Genomic DNA, 22,439 nt, shown 5'->3' on the forward strand with positions numbered 1-22,439 from the left:
CCAGACCCCTCACCAGCTTTGTCACCATTCTCTGGACATGTTCCAGCACCTCAATGTCCTTCTTGTAGTGAGGGGCCCAAAACTGAACACAGTATTCAAACATGTGATGAGAATGCTCAGCTTTGTCTTCCATTTTCTTTTCCAAGTCCCTTCCCACCCACCTTTATCTGTACCTGCCAAAACAACTCCCCAAGCTGAATAGATGCTGGGCCAGAGCAGTGTGGCTGTTTTTATGCTCTTAATGTGTCCCAACAACACCGGGTAGCCAGCCTAGCATTTTGACTGAGATTTTGATGGCTTGCTATTACCAATTCCCTTCTTCTGTTTCTTTCCCAGCAACACTGGGTAATTTTACCAGGTTTTTTTAAAGCCTTGTTTTGCCCTTCCTTTGGGGATTGGGACAAGGAACCTGTTTCCACAAAAGACATCTGAGTGCCAGATCCCTCCTAGTGCCTGTCACCAGCTGTAGTGTGCTGCTACCTTTCTCCTTCCCCACCTCAGAGCCAGGCAAACGCATTTTGTCCTTTTGCGATTATATCCTAGAGATCTGAATGTCACAGCAGGCTGCATGGTTTAACACAAGAAACATTTGTGCCTGCTATTTAAAAGAAATAAGTTGCTCATGTTTCCCTGGGAACCAGCCCGTCAGTCGAGCTTGCTTGACTCCCCTGTTATTAAAATAAAATGTGAAAGAGTAAATGGATAGGTTGCAAGTTGGGGAAGGGTAAAATGCTATCTGGATATATTTTGTACCCAAAATACATACCCTTATGCAAAGAAGGAGCTACATTTGAGTGCTTTTTCAGATTATTTAGATGGATCATTATTCTTTTGGATTACTTTTGCTAGCAGTGCTGTATCTTCATGCACAGAACTTGGAGGCTGGCTGTAAAAAAAGCCCCTGTGGCTCAGCAGTTGTCATATTACGTCTGTGTGCAGGTTATACATAATACTTGCTCCCCCGGCCCCTTGGCACTAGCTTCCTCTGCTGCTTGTGGATGTATCAAGGCTGTATTCTCTATTATACTTCTTAGTCTATTTCTTCAGAGCTTTTATCTTCAAGCCAGGAGTGCTTTCTCGTTTTGTGCAGGTTATATGAGAGCTTATCTTCAAGACCTGTGACTTTTAAAGACTGCAGGTTATCTGTGGGGCAAGCTATTTTTAGGAAATGCAGTACCAGGATGGCTCATAGCACTTGGCAGCGTACACGTGCAAAACACAAAGACAGCCTCTGTACTGGATGGCTTGCGAACTCGGCATCGTCAGGAGCTGAGAGACAGGCACGGACAGACAGCAGGGCACAGCAAAACAACAGGGCTGTTTTGGCCGGCAAGAACGGCTGCAGTCTGCGAGCAGGCATCTGCAGGCATCGCGGTGCCCAGAGCGAAGGCAGAGGAGGAGATGCAGGGGCTGCTGAGACTGGGATGGAAATGGTGGTGGGGGCAGGAGCACTCTCAGGATCATTCACTGGCCTTTGCAGGTATCAGCCCTGGGCCTTTAAGGGGGAACATCCAGAACAGCGAGATATTGGCTGGAACAGAGATATATTGGCTGGAAGTACTGCTGTCACCTGGCCAGTGCTAGAAATTGAAAACAAGACTCGTAAGACTAGTTTGCATTTTTCCACTGTTCTCACTGCAGTTGCCATTGCTTGCACTTTCCTCTGTTACCTGCTGTGAGATAAGGCAGGAGCTGCGCTGCTATCATCGGCAAAGCCTCCTCCCAGATTTCCACATTCAACCCTGTTCCTTTGTACCTGCCAAATTTTCATTTCCTGGATTCTTTGTGTTCAGAATAGTTTAAGTGATTGCGGTTTCATGCAACCTATGCTGAATTGGTGACAAAGTGGAGTAAAGGTCCATAACTGCTGTCATAAGAAGGCACACTAGATGAGCGAGGACTTTCCTGGGGATAACTTAAGAAGGATATGCTAGAGGTGTACAAAACAGTGAGAGACTTGGAGAGAAGTCAGCTGTTCGCTATCTCTGCCAATATAAGAACATGGGGGCAACAAATAAAGATAGCAAGCTCCAAGCAAATCAAAGGATGTGTCATTGATACAGTTCCTTGGTGGAACTCCTTGCTGCAGGGTGTTGGGGTTGTCAATATTTACATGGGGAGAGCAGACAAGCTCATGAAAACAAAATCCAAAGAAGGTTACTAAATACAGAGAAGCCATGTCTATCCCATGAGGTCCCTGAGCAGAAAATAACTGGGAGCTTAGAGGGGTGAGTCTTGTTCTTCCACTTGTGGAGGCAGAATACTGGCCTAGGCAGATCTGTGTTCTCACCCGGGACAGCTGTTCTGCTGTTCTTTGGCAGCCCCATTTTTCTGCCTCTTCGTTTTTTTCACCTTTTTTTTGAAGGCATCTGCTTTGTGGTGTGGCTGGGGTACTGCTGTCTTTCCTGTTGTCTCCTGAAGATGACTTTCTCCAGGATTTTTGAGAGATGTAGCAGGGTTCAAGGGAAAAAAGTGTGTAATAAAAGCATGAAATGCTGAAGCTGGGATCTACACACCAATAGCCTTGCTCACCTGATGATGGTGGGGACTGAAGGTCCGGGAAGGATTTGTCTCCTGTGCACTTTGTCTCTCCAATATGGACAGACAATGGCCTTGGCTGTACTGACTCAGGTTGTTGCCACTGTATATCCCAGAGAGCCCATGTAAGGCGTAGCAGTTGTCCAAGCTCCTTCCCAAATGAGCCAGATGTTGTGTACAACGAGGCACTGGGAGATATCCCGGCTGTAGGACAGCACAGCCCCTGGCCAGCACACAGATGTGTGTTTGTGTGTGGGGTGTGTTTGTATGAGACAGTGACATCTTTTAACCTGCTTTCTGCCTGTGCTCCAGAGAAAGTATTTCCAATTTTCCTAATCAAAATGAAACCAAAGGGGTGCTTTAGCTACGAGAACTCACAGCGACAGAATCATGAAGGATTTTTAAATTTAGCAGAGAGAAGGTTGCAGGAAGAATAAGTATTTGGGACTTGAAGCTTGACAGATACAAGCTAGAAATAGTGACACATTTCAAGCATTCAGGGTGCATGCTCACTACCACAATTTATCGAGGATTGCAATGGATCTTCCACACACAGATTTTTTTTTTTTCCATTGTTGAGATTGGATGCTTTTCTCAGCAGCTATATGCTTCCAGGAATCTATGTAGGAAAGTGTTAAAGCCTGTAGCTCTCAGAATATTAGAAGAAATTATTGTTTGAGCTGTATCATTTGGGAAATCACCTTTCTAGAAGGGAATAAGGAAGAAAAAATCTGTGAGGGGAATTTCAGGAATTCTCCTCACCTGGGCTCGTTTTCTTTCTAACCATAAAGGTGAGCTGGATGGTTGTTCTCTGTCTAGATTGTTTATCATCACAGGGAAATATTTATGATAGATGTCCCTGTCACTTAGACAGCTTGTCAAATGATGACTGAATAGCAAACGTCATTATTACTCATTCCTATGAATTACTGCAGCTACGCTGGAATGACTGGAAGGTCACAAGGCTTTTTTATCCAAGGGCAGACTCTCTGAAGCAGCTTTTGAAACTGCCTGTAGCCTGAATATACTTTCAAAGGGAGGCTGCTGGTCTTTCAGATTCCCTTTGTAGTCTTGGTAAAACCTTTTATTGACTTATTGTCAGGGGATTGTGAGGAAAAGGGGAAAAACATTCACAAGAAGTGATACTGTTTGATCTTTGCCCTTCCCCGTTGTGTTTATGATCAGCAGTCTTGCTTCAGATAAAACTTCTAGAGGGATTTTGTATTTATGTTAGAATGTTTCTCTCTCCTGCACCGGACGTGGTTTTGCTTTTTCTCCTGGGAATGTATGTTTTTGTTTGACTATTCAAGTGTTCCTCAAGTGGGTGAATGAATCATGGAAATTCCGTATTACGTACGGATGGAAAGATAATAAAGCATTATGTCTGAGCCCTCACGGTAAGCTTGCTTTGTCTACTTTGCAGGTAAAATGGATTCGTCCCTCTCTAGTAAACAAACAGTGTAGAGGATAGAAAAGTCAGCTGGGCTGTTTGGAATTGTTGTAATGTAATTATTTAACACAGACATTTCCAAACTGTACTTATCCTACTGCTTGGGGGAACACAAACAGCTCTCCCTTCGTGCGTCGCCCAGCCCAGAGCAGGAGCCAAAATCAGCGCCCAGGTGCCCTTATGATAATGATTCCTGGGTTAGAAAATCAGAAAATCCCTGTTCGAAGCTACATATTTTGTGTTTGCTTTTCAGTTAGTATTTTAACTTGACGAGGGTCCTGCTGGATGTCGGTGTGTGAGTGGATCCCCCAAAGATCTGAGCACATGCCAAAGTTCTGACATGCAATGAGGCTTTTTGACTGCAGACATGCTCTTAATGCCACCTCCGGATCTCAGCAAGAGTGGGCAATCTGTAAAGCATCGCACACCCTGTGGCTTGTATCAGATGGCTTTGCATAGAAGGACTGCTGACTTCTAGTGGATAACGGCACTTTTACCAACATTTTTAAATCTGAGGATGAAAAACACTGTGTGAGAACAGTAAGAGGCAAAGCCTTTTTATACTGAATGTCAGGAATGTGGTGTTTTGGAGCATGGAGGGGTACTGAATATTGCCTATGTTTCATCTCCACTCGTGCTCTCTTTTCCAGGCAGCTGGCTCTTTACTTTCCTAAAAAAAGCCTCACGCCAGGCTTGATCCTCATCTCGCCTGACAGTTCTAGGAATGGGGCATTATGTTGGTCAATAGGAATCTAGAGGACAATCACTTAATGGCTTTAAATCATTATTTTGCTTGGCAGGAAAAAAAAAGGATCAATCCATGCAATAGATCCCCTTGACAAGACTTTAAACACCCCCAAACCCAGAAGTGCAGCTTAATATAGTGTCCAGGTACCTCTCCACCCCCTTCATGCCCACCAAGAGCTCTCCTGATTAGTTTGCTAGACTCCCCCATTTGAATGTGTGTGTGTCGAAGGACATGAGACCTGAGCTAGTTCTGTCCATCCCTGGGAGATCTTGCCGTAACGCAAAAAACCCAACCACCCTCCCAGAAAGAGACCTTCCAGGCAGTAATACCCTTTTCTTTCTTTATGCTGATTATGTCTCTGGCTTGCAGCTCTTGGCAGTCATCTCAGGTGTGTTGCACAAAGAGGTCTTTCTCCCTAGCTTTTAGGTTACACTCTCTGGACTTTCATCATTGGCATTTCATTCATAAACCTGTGGTTCATGGGTTCTTCCCAGGAAAGATGCTCTATTTACCTTGAAGGCCAGCTGTTCACAGACCACAAGCTAAGAAAACAAATGTCAGAGGCACAAGAAGTGCCTATTTTAGGATTTCATCAAATTTCTTTGGAACCACTGTCCGAGTATGGCACCAACATCAGCCATATCTGTCAATTCCTCTTTCTTAGTGCATTGAACACTGCATTAAACATGTGCTTGCAATGCATTTTAGCTTTATTTTCTCACAGGTAATTGCATTTCTACATACCCTCAAAACGTCTTGCAAGCATGCCTAGGGCTCTTGAGCTGGCTGGGCTCTGTTGCCAAATTTAAACTGGAGAAAGAGGGTAGAGCCCAGGGGACCCCAGCTACTCAGAGCTTTCTAGATTTAGTTCAAATCCTTCAAATTGCAGCCAAGCGAGCTGAGAGCTAGTGCAGTCCTGGAGCATGGTTGTTTATTTGCTATGGAGGAAATAGAAGTGCCATTCAGTAGGAATTGGCTCACCAGCTTTCCCAGCTGCTGGATGACTAGCATCTCTCATGGGTCAGCTTCTCTGTGGGAACAGGGAGCGCCAGTCTGTTCTTCACCGTGGCTCCTCTTTGGCTACGAACAGATGCAGCCTCGATTAGAGGCAGCCCCAGGGACAGGTATTGCTCTGTGAGATGCTGATGACTACGGGCAGGAAATCGCGGCTTCCCCTCCGTCCCCTCCAGATAGGTAGCTCCAAGTTAGACCATCAAACTGACCCTATTTCCTCATCATCTCGGACTTTGTCCGGTCCGGTGGGAAAGGCTGCTCTTTCCAGCCAACATAACCAACCTTGCTGCCAATTCCTCTTTCCAGATATAGCTGGTTAAAACAGGGGTATGGCTCATTTCCCTGATGTCCTTTAATTTGCAAAGCTCTGCTTCCATCTGTAGGCTCGGTGGAGACCCTATGCTGAGGCTGCGGGTCATGTGTGAGAGGGCAGAGCTGCTCCCTCTTCTCCGTTAGCACCCCACCATGCCCAGCCTGGCTGAGCAGCACTGGCTGGCTCCTGTTGTGCTGGATGGGGACAGCCATCCTCATGGCTTGCAGGCTCAGAAACCACCTTTCAAACACAGCGTGTGGCCGTGAGATGCCCGTTGTCCTATACTGATCGTCAAATACTACTGTGGCTTCAGCATCTGGGTACTCCGAGGTGCTTTGCAGGTATCGATTGCAGCGGTGACAGCAGCAGTAAAGGGCGATCAGAAGAGCGCAAGGTCTGGAAGAAAATGGTCTGCAAACACTGTATATATGAAATGGGAAAGTTTGCACAGTTATTATTTAATATCTTTTTGAACCTGGGAAACCCAAACCCCGTGTTATTCTTGCTGTTTTCTCCAGATGTTTTGGCTGGCTAAGCAACCTCACCCCAGTCACGCAGGTGTGAATCTCTGGCAGGTGGCTGAGCGTCTTTTACAAAACTTTAAAATGCTTGAAGGCAACTTGCAGGCATGACTGTGTTCATCCAAGACGTAGCCTTTTCTCCAGACTTTTTCTCCAGACATCCAAAAGCGATTTCAGCCAGTGTTTGATAGGAAGGCTGGGGGCTGCCTGAGTGTTTCAGCTCCACTGGTGGATCATCATCCTGTGCTTTACACATTGCTCGTTCCTGGTTGGAAAGAGAGTATGATTTAATAAAATGTGCCGTTTACAGGGCTGCTGCTTGGAGATGAGACTTTGACCCTTCAGCTGCATGAGAGGCATCAAATTCAGAAGCTGGGAGAGCCCTGTCCCCTCTGCTTTAGGGCTCTGGATGCCGTCTCCCAGCTTGTTACGCCGGAATGAGATTTTTTCGCTTTCCCGTGCCTTCGGGAGCGGTCTGCGTGGCGGAGGCTCTGTGCCCAGAGCTATTTAAGAGCATCTATCCCATACCGGCCAGGGCGGTGTGTCTGAGGGGCACTGCGGGCTAACGCTGGGATCCCCCGTGCCGTCCCCTGCCAGGCCTGTCCTAACGGAGGAGACGAGGGCTCACTGCCCCCGGGGCTTTGCCGTTTCGGCGGGTTGGGTTTGAGGTTTCCGTGTCCCAGGCAGGCTGCCGGCTGCCCGCGGGGGAAGGCACCCATCCGCCCCGCGGGCCCCGCAGGCCGCGCCGCTGCCCGCGGGGGAAGCGGGCGGAGAGGAGGAGGAGGAGGAGGCGGTGGAGGAGGCGGAGGAGGAGGAGGAGGAGGCGGGGGATCCTTGAGGCGGAGCCGGGGCGGGCCGAAGGGGAGGCGGCTGGAAAACAGGCCGGCGCTGGTTCTCGCCTCGCAGTGCCAGCAGCCGCCGCCGCAGCCGCGCCGGGAGCCGCCAGACGCGGGGAGGGGAGCGAGGCGCTGAGGCGAGCCGGGCGGGCGGCGAGACCCCGTCCCCTCCGGCCACCGCAGAGAGAGGTACGAGGCGGGGAGCGGGGGGGAGGCGGCGGCGGCGGCCCCCTCCCCGCCCGCCGGAGGTCCCCCCCTCAGAGGGCACGGCGGGCGAGCGGCCCCCTCAGCTCCCCGCCGCCCTCGGCCGGCACCTGCCGCGCCCCGGCCTGTCCCTCGGCCACCTGCGGCTGTCAGCGCCGCCGGCGTCGAGGGGCTGGCGGCAAGGCCGGCGCCCACCTCAGCCGTGGCCAGCCCGGCTCTCTCCTCCTCATAAGGTGGCCAAGGAGGGTTTCCAGCCTGCGGTGGGAGAGGGTGGCTGCCACGGGGCAGAGCAGGGGGCCTGCCACGGCGTCCCCTCCATCCCGCGCGCCCGACTTCACAAAATCGCCTCATGAACGTGCTACCCCCCGCTCCTCAGCCCCAAGAAACCCCGGCCGGTGCCGCGGCGAGCCCGGGTGGAGGTCGTGAGGTTGCGGGCGGAGGTTTTATCCCTACCCGTCTTTCTGGGGAGGGGTGGGGGAAAGGACCACCGCCTCGCCGCGGGTGCGCGGGGCTCGGCCGAGGGCAGAGCGCCCGCGGATGTGTGCCGCTGGGTTGGGGTTTTGGGGTGGTTTGGGTGTTTTCTTCCCTCCGTGTGTTTATGTCCGTGTATCGCCTGCACGCGACGCGTGTCCGCGTGCGCCTCCGCTTTCTCCTCCTCAGCGTTTCAGGCGATGACATGAAGAATAAAGGTTAAGTAGGAAAGTGACCATAATCTGACGTGTGAGGCGGGATGTAAATTATGAGCTGTGAAGACTTGCAGTTCATTTGCGTTTTGGTGTTTCTTGTTTACACAAAGCTGTTACAATAACTGGGAGCTTGGCAGTTCGTAGGGATCTCGTGTTTTCAGTCAAATCCATTGACTTAGGCAGAATTGCTCCGTCTTTTAACTTGCTGCGGTGGATGAGGGATTAGTCCTGGACACGCAGTAGCGAAACGCACAAAGCCAATTGTCAGTTACTGAACCTGACCTCAAAACAAAGCTTTTTAGCAATTTACATCCTTAGCCCCAGAAATACAGCTGCTCCACTTGATCCTTGCCCTTTGATCACCCCTAAAAATCCTTTACGTGGTGTATAGGCGCTCTGTTTCAAATCCAGCGCTGAGGCCAGCTGTAATTGCCCTGATATACTAGATGTAAACACAAGCTTTACGTAAAAGTGAAACCATATGTATCAGCTAATGCACGTCCACTCTGTGATCCTGCACAAATAGAGTCGAGTCCTTAGCTCACCCTGTTGATCCACTTTTCCCTTAGCCTGTACGACACAGTCCCGTTCCCGGAGTTACCAGGCAGGTTTAGTGGAGGACAAGAAATCAGCCTAGGAGCATTTCTGCACGTTGTGCAAGAACGCTGTATGTTTTCAGTCTCATACAAATGTTGTTTTATTGACTTAGTGATAACATTTTGCTCTCCTAGGTCCTTTTCGCTTTCCACATTGTTAGCCCAGCCCTTATTAATCTTTTATGGCACTGCTGTGGAACAGACGTACAGTGTTTTTCAGCGAGTAGCAAGGTCCGTAGTTTCAGCTGGCTTTGCCTCTAAAAAAGACAGTACTGTCTTTCCCTCGTACCCCTGTTGTGGAGTGGGGAGCTGGACTGGGAGCAGATTCAAATGGCGACGGAGCTGGCAAAACCACGATGGTCTTAGGTCTGACTCAGTGCCTGGATCCAAATCATCGCATAGCTGCTCAAATGTTTACCTGGGCATCTTTGGGTTTAGAGAAGCAACTAGCTGGTATTATGGCCAAACTATATGTGGAAATAGGCGCGGAGGTCTGGGTCTTTAAGTCCTGAAAATGCCAGCTGATGTTGGGCGCTGTGGTTGTTTATCTTTCCCAATCCTTTGGCTTGGTGGAGAAGCTGCTCTCGAGCTGTACCATTTTGTGCCATGCTTTCTTGAAATGGCAATGTGTGTGGCTGGAACACCCCGAACACCCCACACGTGTCTTGGGAGCCCTTGTCCTTGTCTCTGCTGTTGCTGAAAGCACTCCTGGATAGCCCTCTCTGGTTTTCACTTGAAGGGCTTTCTCTCTATTATTTCTTTTCCACCAAAATGTGTCCGAGTGCTGTCACAAGTTAACTGTGATATCTCTGAAACACAGTCTTTTCCTGGGATGGGTGAATCTCAGTTGACTTGGTGGGGATGAAGAGGTTGAGATCGAGTTTGGAAAGCTCTGTGAAATTGCTAGCATTCCTCACAAAGAGGAGACTTAATGGTTTACAGGCTCCCTACAGGACTGTTTGGTCTAAAAGGTGCAATGGTGCTCTTTTACTGGTCTCCGCCTTAGCCAAGTAGTATAATTTGGGTTTTTCACAATCTTCCATCTGTAAAAGGTAGTGGACTCCTGCCCGTCTCTGCCTCAGAAGCTTGGAGGGGTATTCCTGCCTGTAGTGTATTCCTGCTGCCTACTACTGAAGTGTAGCTGCTTGTCCTCTCAGCCCCAGTTATATTGCTTCATGTTTTCTGTGACTGTCATCCCACAGAAAAATAATCCCTTTTAATGAAATCTAAGATTCTCCGACTGATTTCCTGCTGGCCCAAATGAGGGTCTACGGAGAATGGTGATGCTGACTTCTGAAGTTTGTGGATTTACTTAATTTGTATGATTAGGTTATATAAAAAAGAAATATAAATTAATTTCTCTGTGCCTTTGACAAATATTAAAATACAGCCTGTTGTATTTCACAAATCTAACTGTTGTCTTCTTCTCTCAGTAACCACAATTAACAGACCAGAAAATGGAAAAATGTAGAAATAGCCTTTCCCAGTGGCCACAAATATTAGTCCTCTCCAGAATTTAATGAAGTTAAGTCTATGGAAATTAAATAATTGATTTTTTTAGCTCTGTTGGTGAGCTAAAAAATTGTGTCAGAGTAATAAAGAGGTATAAAGATTACCTCTTGGAAGTGAAGTGGGTGAAGAATGGATTTGAACTCTTCCTTCTCAAGAGAGCGTCTAAACCATTCGGCTTAAGGATCTGTCCTGCTCTGCTTGGGTGCAAAAATTAACCTGTAGCACAGCGGTAATGTGGGAGAGGGATAGTAACCCACTGGTGAGCAAGGTGCTCTCTCCTGGCTGATGGGAGCTGGGGTTCAAATCCTCTTGCACACCAAGTGTGCTAGCAGGTCAGTGATGAGGGCATAGAAGCATAACTGTAAAAAAACGGATGCAACCACTTTCTTGTATTAAGGACTCCTAAGAAGTGAACTGTTTAACAAACGGCATCACAAAACATTGTGGCGTTTCCAGAACATGTTGTCATCCTTCTTGTGTTCCTGTTGAGGGAACATGAAAATTTTCACCCACCTTGATGATGTGTCCCGTTTTCATCAGCTCTTGTTGATGCGTTGGCTTTGATGTGTCCACGTATTCCATGCTCTGCGTAGAGGGCACGTGGGTGTATGCACAGTAATTATTTAATTTGAGTTTATAGTAGTCACCATGGAAATTGGTTACAAATCTTTGCTTTTTTGAAATCTAATGTTTCTGTGGTTTCCTTTTATTTTAAGAAAAGATTCCAGAAATACTGTGGGTGGGAATATGAACTACTTGGAAAATAGAACTTTGTGGGGACTCCAGTTAGAACAACGTGCATTGTGGCACGTGGAGAGCATGTTGATGCGGTGCGGCTGTTTCACGTGATGTGTGGCTCTGCTCTGGAGAGTGGCTTTGTAAGAACCTGAGTTTCGGGTTCTGTGTTTCTGTCTGTGTACAGTTGTGAACATATTTTGGGGAGCCTGTGGGGTTCAGCTCGTCCCTGTACCTTCTGAGAGTCCACTGCAACCTGTAATAAAGCCTCTTGAGGTTAAACTTGACAGATGCAACTGTCTTTTCTTGCGTAGGATATCATCAGTTGGTGTTGCAGTGGTATGGCTCTTCGGCTGTGCAGGGCGTATGCTCTTTATGGAGTTCATGGCACTGTCCTTTACCTTCACCTGACCAGAGCGTGTCCATTACATCACCGAAATACACAGCATGTTCTTTATTCATTATATGAGAAGAAAAGGCTTTGAGTACCAGAGCCAGCACCCTTAAGGAGTCCTGGACTAGAGGCTGGACTGCAGGCTGGAGAAATGGTGCAGGTAGTGGGGATTCAACCGGCAGCCCTACGCTGCCCACCCTGGCTGTGGGTAGCGCAGCACGTGGGGGTTTTATGACAACCTGTTTGCAGGCTGAACCTGACAGCAGAATGACACAGACCTTTGCTTTGGGAGATGCACTGTATATATTGGTGACCTTTTCCGCTGGAGATCTTTAAATGCAGTGGATTTGTAACAAGTGGCGCTTCTTCGGTGAATTTTAATCATGTCCTTGGTTTTAAGTGCAATTTTCGTGTGTGTGTTTTTTTTTTTTTATGGCCACTGGAGTTTTTGTTTTGTGACACCTCGGGCCAGGGACATGAGGTTGTAAGGATGGATGCAGCAGGGAGTGTTTTGGCACTGAGAACGGCCTGGGTTGCTCTGAAGGTGGTGAGATAAGCTCATCAGCAGTAATATAATGCAACAGGAGTCACGAAGCCCCTCCCTGCTGTTCACACTGGAGTTGGATCCCTGAGCTATTTCAGGGTAGTTCTCTGCTACCAGGCCATCCTTTAAAGTTTTCTGCAGGTCTCGGTAAAACAAGACGGCTATTGTTAGTGCTGTCAGATAACTCAACATGATGGCGGCTGGGAGTTTGCTGGGTCTGAGGGAAACAGATTTTGCAGCCCTGGAGTAGTGATTTACACAGAGCTTTGGTTGTCGCACATTCCTTCTTTGGAGCCATTTTCCACACCATCCTCTGAGACCATGTTTATCTGGCTTGTGAGAATAGGAGGACGGAGGGAGAAAGCTGGAGGCTATGGAGCAGATCAGTGACAGAATGGAGGTCACAGTAAGCGAGGCAGATGCTCAGCTGTGGGGAGCCCAGAGAGCTGAACTGATGTAAATAAAGATGATTTCAGCTTGCGGGGAATCTTTGGTTTTGGTCCCTTGCATTTCTTTTATCCAATAGGTCTTTAAAGGACTGCAGAATCTTTATAATGGCTTGAAAATTTCATTAAAATCCATTTTTTCTTTATCCACTGACTTCAAAGGCAGGAACTACCTTTTAAGAAATAAGAAAATATTTGTTTTCCTGGCTGACGAAGTAGAGAACTAAATGGAGGTAGATAATTTCTGAAGAATGGATAGTTGTTTAGTCATTTCTTCATGGTTCATTATTCTGCGTAATGCCCAATTTTTTTATTTTTTTTTTTCTTTAAGTGTGTCCTCTAGATTTAGCTGAGTGGCATTTAACAGCGTAGGCTGCTGGCATGCTTGGAACTACTGAAAGATTGGACAGGATATGATGATGTTTGCACACTTGGGGGGGGGGGGGGGGGGGAGAAAAAAAGCACTTTGGTTTGGATCATTTCCCTTGTGAAATACCTACTCAGGCTACTTTGGAGCTAATGTATCCAGAAAATACCTTGTGCTGAGCTAGGCAGGTAGTCCTGCCCTATCCCTAAGCTGGGTATTGCATAGGAAAGGAGCAGTTTCTTTTCTTCTACAAGAGCTCTGTTCAGCTTAATTCATTTTGCAGGGCAAGTGGGGAATGTTTTTTCTTCTGAAGAGATTGTACAGGTGTAACATTCAAGTATGCTAACCTAATGATTCTGTTGGATGGACAAACATTTAGTCTGAAACTGAATTTAAAATTCTTCTGTCCCATGGGCTTGCATGTTCCAGGATGTAGGTGTAACCTCCTGCTTTGATCTCCAATCTTTTTCTAACCGGATTTTCTTTTTTGGAATCGGTCACAGTTGTGATCCCAGAGGACTCTGCCAGGAAGATGTGCATCGTTAAAAGTGTCTGGTAATCCTTTGGTTGAACTCTTAAAAATCATAAACCCTTTCGGAAAGTCTGGGTTGCTGGAAGGAGCGTTGTTTTGCAAGACACTGGCTTCAGCAGTGCAACTGCATTAAGATATTTTCACTGTGCTGTCCTATCTCCGACTGCTTGTTTCCTCTCTTGCATAACTGTTCTCCACCCTCACCAGGATATAGTCTTACAGGTGACTTAATACAAATTTAAGGCACTACTTCTAGTGAAAGGGTTGGTCCTGTTCCTGTGTATGTTCTGGTGTGACTGTGGGCGAGAGATGTTGATCAGGGAGCCCACACACCTGGCAGCAAATTATTACTTGTTTTTATAGGGTTATTTTTCAGTTGGATCCAATCCCTGGCCTGTCCCATGACTGCTGCTGTCAGCACTACACAGATAGCCAGGACTGTCCTTCTTAAGGACAGTGCAAACTTAGATCTAAGTTTCCTGGGATTGCAAAACTGTGCCGTCAGATGTGCTGGGGTGTACTCAGAAACACACACCTGCACACATGGGTGGGTATTTCTACTTCAGACCACTACTGTCATCTCACTCACTGCGTGCTTCCATGGATAGACACGACTGAGAGCTTGGAGATTGGCTTTGCATTTACAGGAATGAGCCGGGAGGAGTTGTGGGGGGCACGCAAGGAAGCAAAAACTCCTAAAACCCCCGTGCTGCTGATAGCTCAAGCTTGAACCCTGAGATAAAGGTTAGTGCTTTAGGGCTTGCAGTTTACACTCTGCTGCTTGGATGGTCTGATCTCACTGAACAGTATGTGCTGTTAATTAATGCTTGCAGAAGCACAGTGCTTCCAATAATGTAGTAGACTAAATTAAATGTCCCCTTTATAGTCATGGGGAGCTCACACCATTGCTCTGGTTATACAAAAGCATCTGGTGCCTCTGTTTGGACTTTGAAGAGAACTTGACAAAGGGCTGAATGTGACCACGGGCTTTAGAGTTAAGCACTGTGTCATCACCCTTTTTGTCCCCTGATTCTCTTGGGGTGGGATCCAGGACTGTGTGGTGGGCTCCCTCCGAGGCACAGCGGAGCGTTAGGAGGGGATCCAAAGTTTTGATGAGACCATCACATAAAGTCAGCTTCGCTCTCAATAACTGGCTGCCACAGGCAAGCCGGTAGGAAGTACTGAAGGTTGCAGATCATGGGGATCCCAGAATCACTAAGGTTGGAAAAGACCTGTAAGATCATCAAGTCCAACCATCAACCCAACACCACCATGCCCACTAAACCATGTCCCACAATGCCACGTCCACACATTCCTTGAACACCTCCAGGGATGGTGACTCCACCACCTCCCTGGGCAGCCTCTTCCAGTGTCTCACCACTCTCTCAGTAAAGACATTTTTCCTAATATCCAGCCTAAACCTCTCCTGGTGCAACTTGAGGCCATTTCCTCTTGTCCTCGGATAACTGAAAGGTCAGCACTATCTAGGTGTTTCTGCATGAAGAGTTTATGCAGGTGGGATTTCTCATGCCAGGCTCCCAGCTGAGCAGTGCTGGAGGGGAGATGGGAGTCTGTAATGCTAAGCAGATGATCTGCAAGCTTTTTTGTTGTTAGAAGCACAGACATTTTGCTCAGGGCTTCCCCAAAACATGAAAGGGATCCATGCCTGAAGATCTTACATGTGAAAATATTCCAGGGAGGAACAGAAAAATGGCCTAAGGAAAAAAAAAAAAAAGTGAGCTCCTCTGACTGCAGGGTGGGATGTGAAGGAGGCAAAATGGGAGAAAAAGTGCAGATGGGCTTCTGTTAACAACCATCCCCGTGCTGTGGGATGTGAGAGGGACTGTCTCATTGGGAAGGCTGTGCTAGGGAGCTCCTGTTGAGGTACCTGTTCTGTAAGACCGATTGTTTATGTTATCACTGTATTGCTCCTCCAGAAACAGAGGCAGAAGTTACCATGTGGGAATGGGCAACTGCTGCACACAGGATCTCACAGCATTTCTCTGCCATGTTATGGAAATATTAGGGAAGCTTGTGTGCTCTGGGGCTGCTGCTGATACATTCTGTTGTCATATTTCTGTTATAAGCAAAGTACAGCAGCGCCGGAAGGGACCTTAATAAGTTGTCTAATCTGACCTCCAGCCCCAGGACTGGGTCAGATCTATCTAAACTTTCCCAGCAGATCTTTGTCCAACACAGTTGTTAAAAACCTCCCAGTGATGGACTTTCTCCATCCTCCCTGGGCGATCCTTTAAAGTCCTTCATTGTTCTTACCATTACCAAGATTTTCATAGTTTCTGACTTCTATTTCTCATGCTGCAGTTGAAAATTGCTAACCTCTTGCCCTTCTGTTACTGTACGGAGAACTGTTCAGTCCTTTATTTGCAGCAGACTTTGGGAATGTCTGGGCCATGTCTTTCTTGAGCTGCAGGGTCCAACACTTGCCTGCAGTGCTCCATCTAGTACCTACCTGTACTGAGCTGACAGACACAATTTTATGACTCTCATATGTAGACCTTGGGATATGATGGGTGCATGTAGTTCACGAGTGACCTTCTATTCTCCTTCCCTGCAGTGGTTATGCTCTGGGCATCTGATTTTGTATGTACTATCTCTTAGTTTCTGTGAAGGATACAGTTATTCACACATTCTCAAAGCTGGTAAAATGTGGCTGTGAAGATTATTCTAAGAGGAGAGTAGTACTCCAACATAAAGCATGACAGAAAATGCAGTGGATAAGCATTAGAAACATTACTTAGAAAGGTAAACTAAGTAACACGCCAGCCAGCATTAAAGGAAGAATTAGCCATTTGCTTGAAGGTGATTGTTGTTTGATTGTTATAATTTTAGGAAAATTATTCCAAATAGCTGTCATGTGACAGAGACAGATACCTGAGGGCTGCTTGTCCATCTGAGAGAAGTGAATTTGGGTCTTGCTACTTCCAGATGGACAGATGTCCACAGAATCACAGAATCGCTACAGTTGGAAAAAACCTGTAAGATCATCAAGTCCAACCATCAACCAACACCACCGTGCCCACTAAACCATGTCCCACAATGGTCCACGTTACACAAAACACTGTAGCATTCATTGACCTTCTCATACACCATAGTTGTATCTATTTTGCCAGGTTTTAGGGGGTTCATTTTACAGGATGCTTACAGGAAGGTGGCAGTTTCATTTGAACTGTGTCTAAGTGCTTCACTTTGTGGAGTGCTTCACTTTATTTTTGTGGAAAAAAAAAATGAAAAAACTTGTTTGTGTATATTGTTGCAGGCATTTTCTCCAGATCTATTAACACCTCTTATACCTTTCAGTGGGAGAGAGAAGGAAGTATGTATGAAAGGTATGTCTACATACAGAGAGCCTTTGTCCTGAGACAACTGAAGAAGCTAACACCAAAATGAAGGCTGGTCTGGACAGGTCTGAAACACTTCTTGGCGTCGACTCATGTTTATTGCGGTGGGAAGAGCAGGTAGGGAGGAGCAGTCTTGATTTTGTTTGTTCGAACTATCAGTACGTATCTTCTTTGAATTCTCCACAGTTTTCTTGCAGAGCTTTTGTATGGTAACTTGTATAATGTGAGTCTCCAGTTTCTCTTGTTCTGTTTCAAATAGCAGTGAAAGCTCTAGTGTTTTCTTTCTTACTCTTTTTCTCCCTTAATTGCAGATACAGGGATCTTTGGTCATGTGGAAGGTATTTTATTGACAGCTTTGGTGTCTGGAGTACTTGTTATCACTGAACAAGTGTAGAGTGCTGTAGGCTACTGGGCAAAATCCCTTGTTCAGTGTTTCTTCGTAATGATTTCTTAGAACCGAAGAGTAATTTACGTTGCATAGGACATCTGGAGCTCTCTCGTGCGACCTCCTGCTCCAAGCAGGGCCAGAATTAAAGGTAGGTTTCTTGTGGACTTTTCTCATCAAGTTTTGGACCTTTTCCAGTCAAGTGTGGCAGGTTGATGCCATGCTTAGTGCTCTCATGGTGAGGAATATTTTCCTGTTGTGAATTTTCCTTGCTGCAAGTTATGTCCATTGTTTCTTGTCCTTTTGTCCTACTCACTGAGAAGCATCTGGCTCCGTCTTCCCTGTGACCCCCCCAGTTAGGTAGTTGAAGATAGAAATTAGATCCCTCACTAACTGCCATTTCTTCTCCAAATTAAACAAACCCCGTTCCCTCATTCTCTTCTCTTACATCATGTATTCTAGTGACCAGACCATCTTAGTGGTGCTCCACTGAACTCTGTCGAGTTTGTCAATGTCTTTTCAGGGGAGTGCAGCTAAATTAGGTGATGCTCCAGATGCAGCCTACTTGGTGCCAAGAGGAGAAGAGGAGCCGTTTCCCTGAGCTCTTGGCTATTGTCCTTTCCAATGCAGCCCAGTATGTGGCTGGCTTTTTGTCGTTGCAGGGGCACACTGCTGATTCCTGTTCATCTTATTGCCCACCAGGACCCCCAGGAGCTCTTCTGAAGAGCTTCTCCCCAGTCTCCAGTTTGTGCTGACAGTGGGTATTTTTTGTCTCAGGTGAAGAACTCTTATTTGTATTTCTCAACTCCATGAGGTTTTCTTCAGCCCATTCTTCCAGTTTGCTGGGCAGTCCTGCCCTCCAGTGTATCAACTGCTCACCCCAGCATGTTGGTGTCTCTGAACTTGCTGAGGGAGCTCTCCATCCCGTCATCCAGGGCATTAATTAAGATGTTGGGCACTGTCAGCGTCAGTACTGGCTGTTCATTGAAGAACACCATTCATATAGGGCTGCCAGTTAAGACTTCGGTCTGTTGGCTGCTACCCTTTGAGCTCAACGATCCAACCGAATTTTAACCGCCTTGTGTTCCACCTGTCCAATCTGTATCTCCCCATTTGTAGTGTCAGGTTAAGTGTCTGTGGGATGGTTACTCTTTCCAAGACCTGTGAATGAGGGAGTTGCTTCAAAACAGTGAAAAAGTTGTGTTCAGACTGACCTATGGTGGGGCTTTTCTATGGGGAAGTGTGCTGGAAGAAGAGGGGTGTGACGTAAAAGCAGATGGGATTCTAAAAAGTAGTTTCTGGTCTCTTTTGCTATGTTGATAAGCCTGTGGACTCTTGTTCTTTCCATCCACATTGATGGCCATTAGCTTGTTTTTAAACAGAGATTAAAGCCAGAGTATGAAACTCAGAAGAGCTAAATTCTGAATTTTTCCTTCTGGTTGTAGGAAGAAGGAGGCTTCTTTCAGGCTGTGGCCTGCCTGCTTGCCTGGGCTAGTCTGTTCTTAGCGACATGTCTGGCTTAAATGGATCCAGCTTAATCTCATACCAGGTGTTTTTTAATTTTGTTGTTCTCCAGAAGATTCTCTCCAGTCTGCTTTTATAATAAGCATATTAGCTGCACAGCAGTGAGCAACTGAGGGCAAAACTTTGCAAGGTATAGCTAAGTGCTTTCCATGGGTTATCACTGCAGGCTGACGTTTGCCTTTATGCAGCTGTGGGACATTGTTGAACCTCACAATTGTAGCATGACCCTCTAAAATGCCACATCCTTTTCTGGAGTCTTGCTGTATAGGAAGTTGCTCCCCATTTTCGCATTTGTACCTGTGACTTCTCTTTCTTAAGTATCTCCTCTTGTTGATGTTGGACCAGTGTGTCAAGATCATTTGGAAATCTAAACCTGCACACTGTAGTGCTTGCAGATCCTCCCAGCTGAAATCATCTGTTGGTTTTATGGCCATACATTCCAGTCTATCATCCAAATTGGTAATGAAAATATTGCACAGCTCTTGTGCCTGGCTGGACCCGCTTTCCAGTGCCCTCCCAATTAGATAGCAAACCCTTGATAATTATACTCTGTGAACTATGTTGTCAAGCAGCCATTTTATGGCTAGATTACATCTAGTTCATGTTTTCTTAGCTGGATCTTACGGGAAAGTCATGTGGAACAGTGTCAGAGCTAATAAAGATTGCATTTCTGAATATCCTTATCACTTCTGTACAGGCATACATTTTTTTCCTGCTGACGCATAGATCCTTTATTGTTCCATAGATTTTTGAAGCTAGAAGGGACCTTTGTCCACACTGAAAGTTTAAAAGCGCAAGCTACACCAGATTTATCAGGACTTTCGTAACGGGACAGTTGCCATATGACAGCTCCAGGAGATCAAGAGGAAACAAACATGATGTGTTTATGGGTCCCAAACAAAATTAAACCATTACCTGAATCCAGTCTTCAGAGCAGCCTTTGAACGAATCCCAACCCTTTTTCTGCAAAGGCTGTAAAAATAAAGAACGTGTCTAATCTGTACCAGGTATTGGCCAACGATTATCTGTGCCTACGTGCTGTTACTCAGATCTCGTTAGCTGTCTAATTGGATAATAGGCAGTACACTTCACAACTACATAAGTATATTAAGCTTAATCTGCTTTGGAGCAGGGAGGGGAAGATGTGCTTGGTGACAAATGGACACAAGAAGCTGCACGGTGGAGCAGCAGTGTAAATACGGTCCTGTGTCCCCATCACTTCATTTCCAGGAACTTTCTGCAGTAGAGGCTCTGTATGTTTGTGGCATCTACATTAGCATTTGAGTCCCACAGCAGAGAGTTGCAACACTTTCAGACTTTGCCCATCTTAGCTGGGCAATTTCACTTTTAAAAGCACAGTTCTTCTAGCGGTTAAATCCCTTTCAGAGGTGTCTTTTAATAAAACATGCAGGATAACTTCATCCCTGGTTTTAAATCCAACATGATATAACAGAGAGATGCATCTTACGTGTGTGTGTGACACCTGGATTTTGCAGCAGGTTCCCTGTCCTAAAGCTTGTTTCCAGCACATGAAGGAGGTGCAGAGTGGACAGGATTAGAAAGCTTGCACGGGAGTTGGCATTACCAGTTCTCTACATGGAAGAGAAAAGCTATTTGGTTATGGAAATACTCTTCCCTTTTTTTTTCCTGAGAAGATGCAGTTACTGCATTTACCCATTTTAAAACTTTTGGAGTCGATTGACTCTTTTCAAAGGCGTAACAAAAACAAAGTCAGACTCTTGTAGAAGACGTGTGTTTATATTTTCCCAGCCCATAGCTTATTTATTGAAAGATGTGGATATGAGCACATTTCACTAGTTGTCACCACCTAGGTATCTGCAAGGGACGTTTCTGGGTACAAATGATGCATCTGCCAAGGGGATCTTTAGCTCTAGGTAATGGGAAAGTGACTATGTGAAATATGCTCTGTCCAAATCTTTTGTGGATGCCCTTGGGTTCGATGGAGGATTTTGACACAAGGCTCAAGTTTAGCCCAAATTTTGGCCCTGTATCTTGGGTGAAGTGCCTAGGGCTTTTCATTTATAGCCTGTTTACCTCATCTAAAAAGTATCTACAGCTTGTTATGCTGTCCAACATGTATCTGTAGAAGGCAGAAAAGACAGCAGTACACCTCTTAATCTTTAAGTGTCTTAAGCAAATGTAAACTCCGTTAAGTGTGTTTATCACTGAGCAGCTGATTTACCAGCTGTGCAAAGTACCTTGTGGTTCATTTATATGGGAAGTTTGGAGGATTCTCTGATGCCTTCTGTCTTGACATCTGTGTTTTTGTGGCCCGTAAGGGTTAAGAATTAGACACTTGTCCATGTGAGGAAACTATTCCACTGTAAAGTGGGGTGTGAATTTGAAGTATGCTGACTTTCCCATGGAAAATCTTACTGAATAACAAAACCTCTAAATCACTTTTATTTTGGATGAAGGGAAAAGATTGCTGGGTAACTGTTTTGGTCCATTTCAGTGGACCAACTCTCAAACCACCAATTTATTTTGGATGAACTAGAAAATAGCTGTTGAATGCAGAAGAGTTTTTATAGTTACCCACACCTGATTTAGTGCCTGGACTAAAAGCGTGGTCAGCAGGGAAAATAATATTTTTTCCAAAGGGTGCTCCACATCTCAGCACCTAAGTTACTGGGAGAGAGTCTGTGTCCTTGTTTTCACTATGTAGAAAGCCTGCCCTCCTAACTGAGACACTGACGGTGGGTGGCTGCAGGTAACTGTTCCCTTCTGTTGCTGCGTTCCTGGGTCAGACTTCAATTTGAGGCATCCAGGAGAAATGAATTAGAGTGGTCTGTTACAGATGGTCTCCCCAAAGTGTTGAATGAGGTGAAGGTTGCAAGCTTTCTGTAACAATATATACTAATAATACCTTTATCTCCCATCCCAGTCTGCTGTGTATTGAAGTAAACTCCCATACTCAATCCATCATCAACTTTGAGTCAGGCTAGACTTCAACCTATACTTATTAAAGGGTGAAGAATGCTCTGTCATATGCAGTCGATAAGGGAATTCAGAAATAAAAGTGGATATTAAATTGTCAGTGACCTTTTTTTCCCTTTAGGTTTATCTAGAAAAAAATAATGGCATATGTTGTTTTCCTTCTCCCGTATGGGCAATATCTAGACATGCCCAGCACTTTCAGGATTGTTTTTCAAAACCAAGATCACTACTACGGTGGTCCCGTCTGGCTGCTGCCTGCTACAGATCAAACCCACAGCCAGTAACTTGTGAATCAAAAGCAGAACACCTGCTTGGTTGGACATGAGTGTCTGCTTTGCAAAATGTTTTAAAACCAAAACCAGATGTGCTGTTTGTTTCCGAGAAGACAAGGTGGTGAGATTTGTGATGCTTCTTAGTTCTTGGGGAGGATTCCTCTTGCGGTTGTGGCTGAGCATGGATGAGCTGTCCTTGTAGAGGGATCCACAGTGCTCACAGAGTGAATGTGTCACTCTGGGTCTTCATTAGGGTCTTTAAGCACTATTTTAAGTTTCCTGAGCCTAAGTCATAGAACATCTTATGTCTGGAGTCAAGACCTTGACTGTGACAGACAGTCCTTGGGAAAGCTGTGCAAAGATACTAGTGTCTCTCAAAACCAGTGGCCTGTATTTCAGAAAGGGACATTGTGAGCGAGGAGAACAAGTTTCAAGTCACATGTCCCCCAGCAAGTACTGTTCTTTTGATAGGAAAACTTGTTGGAGAATGTTAATTGAGTCCCTT

The 22,439-nt window shown here is 46.1% G+C and overlaps 1 protein-coding gene across 1 annotated transcript in view; it reads left to right on the forward strand.

Annotated features, from left to right (window-relative positions):
- Window positions 1-16,879: 16,879 nt before the first annotated feature.
- The window catches only part of SMOX (spermine oxidase), a 46,994-nt gene continuing 41,434 nt past the window's right edge, over window positions 16,880-22,439 (forward strand). The window contains exon 1 of the mRNA XM_059817842.1: window positions 16,880-16,912. The gene's annotated coding sequence lies outside the window, so the exon portion shown is untranslated. The remainder of the gene's footprint in view (window positions 16,913-22,439) is intronic.

This window comes from Gavia stellata, chromosome 5, assembly GCF_030936135.1.
Source record: "Gavia stellata isolate bGavSte3 chromosome 5, bGavSte3.hap2, whole genome shotgun sequence".
Classification (NCBI taxonomy): domain Eukaryota; kingdom Metazoa; phylum Chordata; class Aves; order Gaviiformes; family Gaviidae; genus Gavia; species Gavia stellata.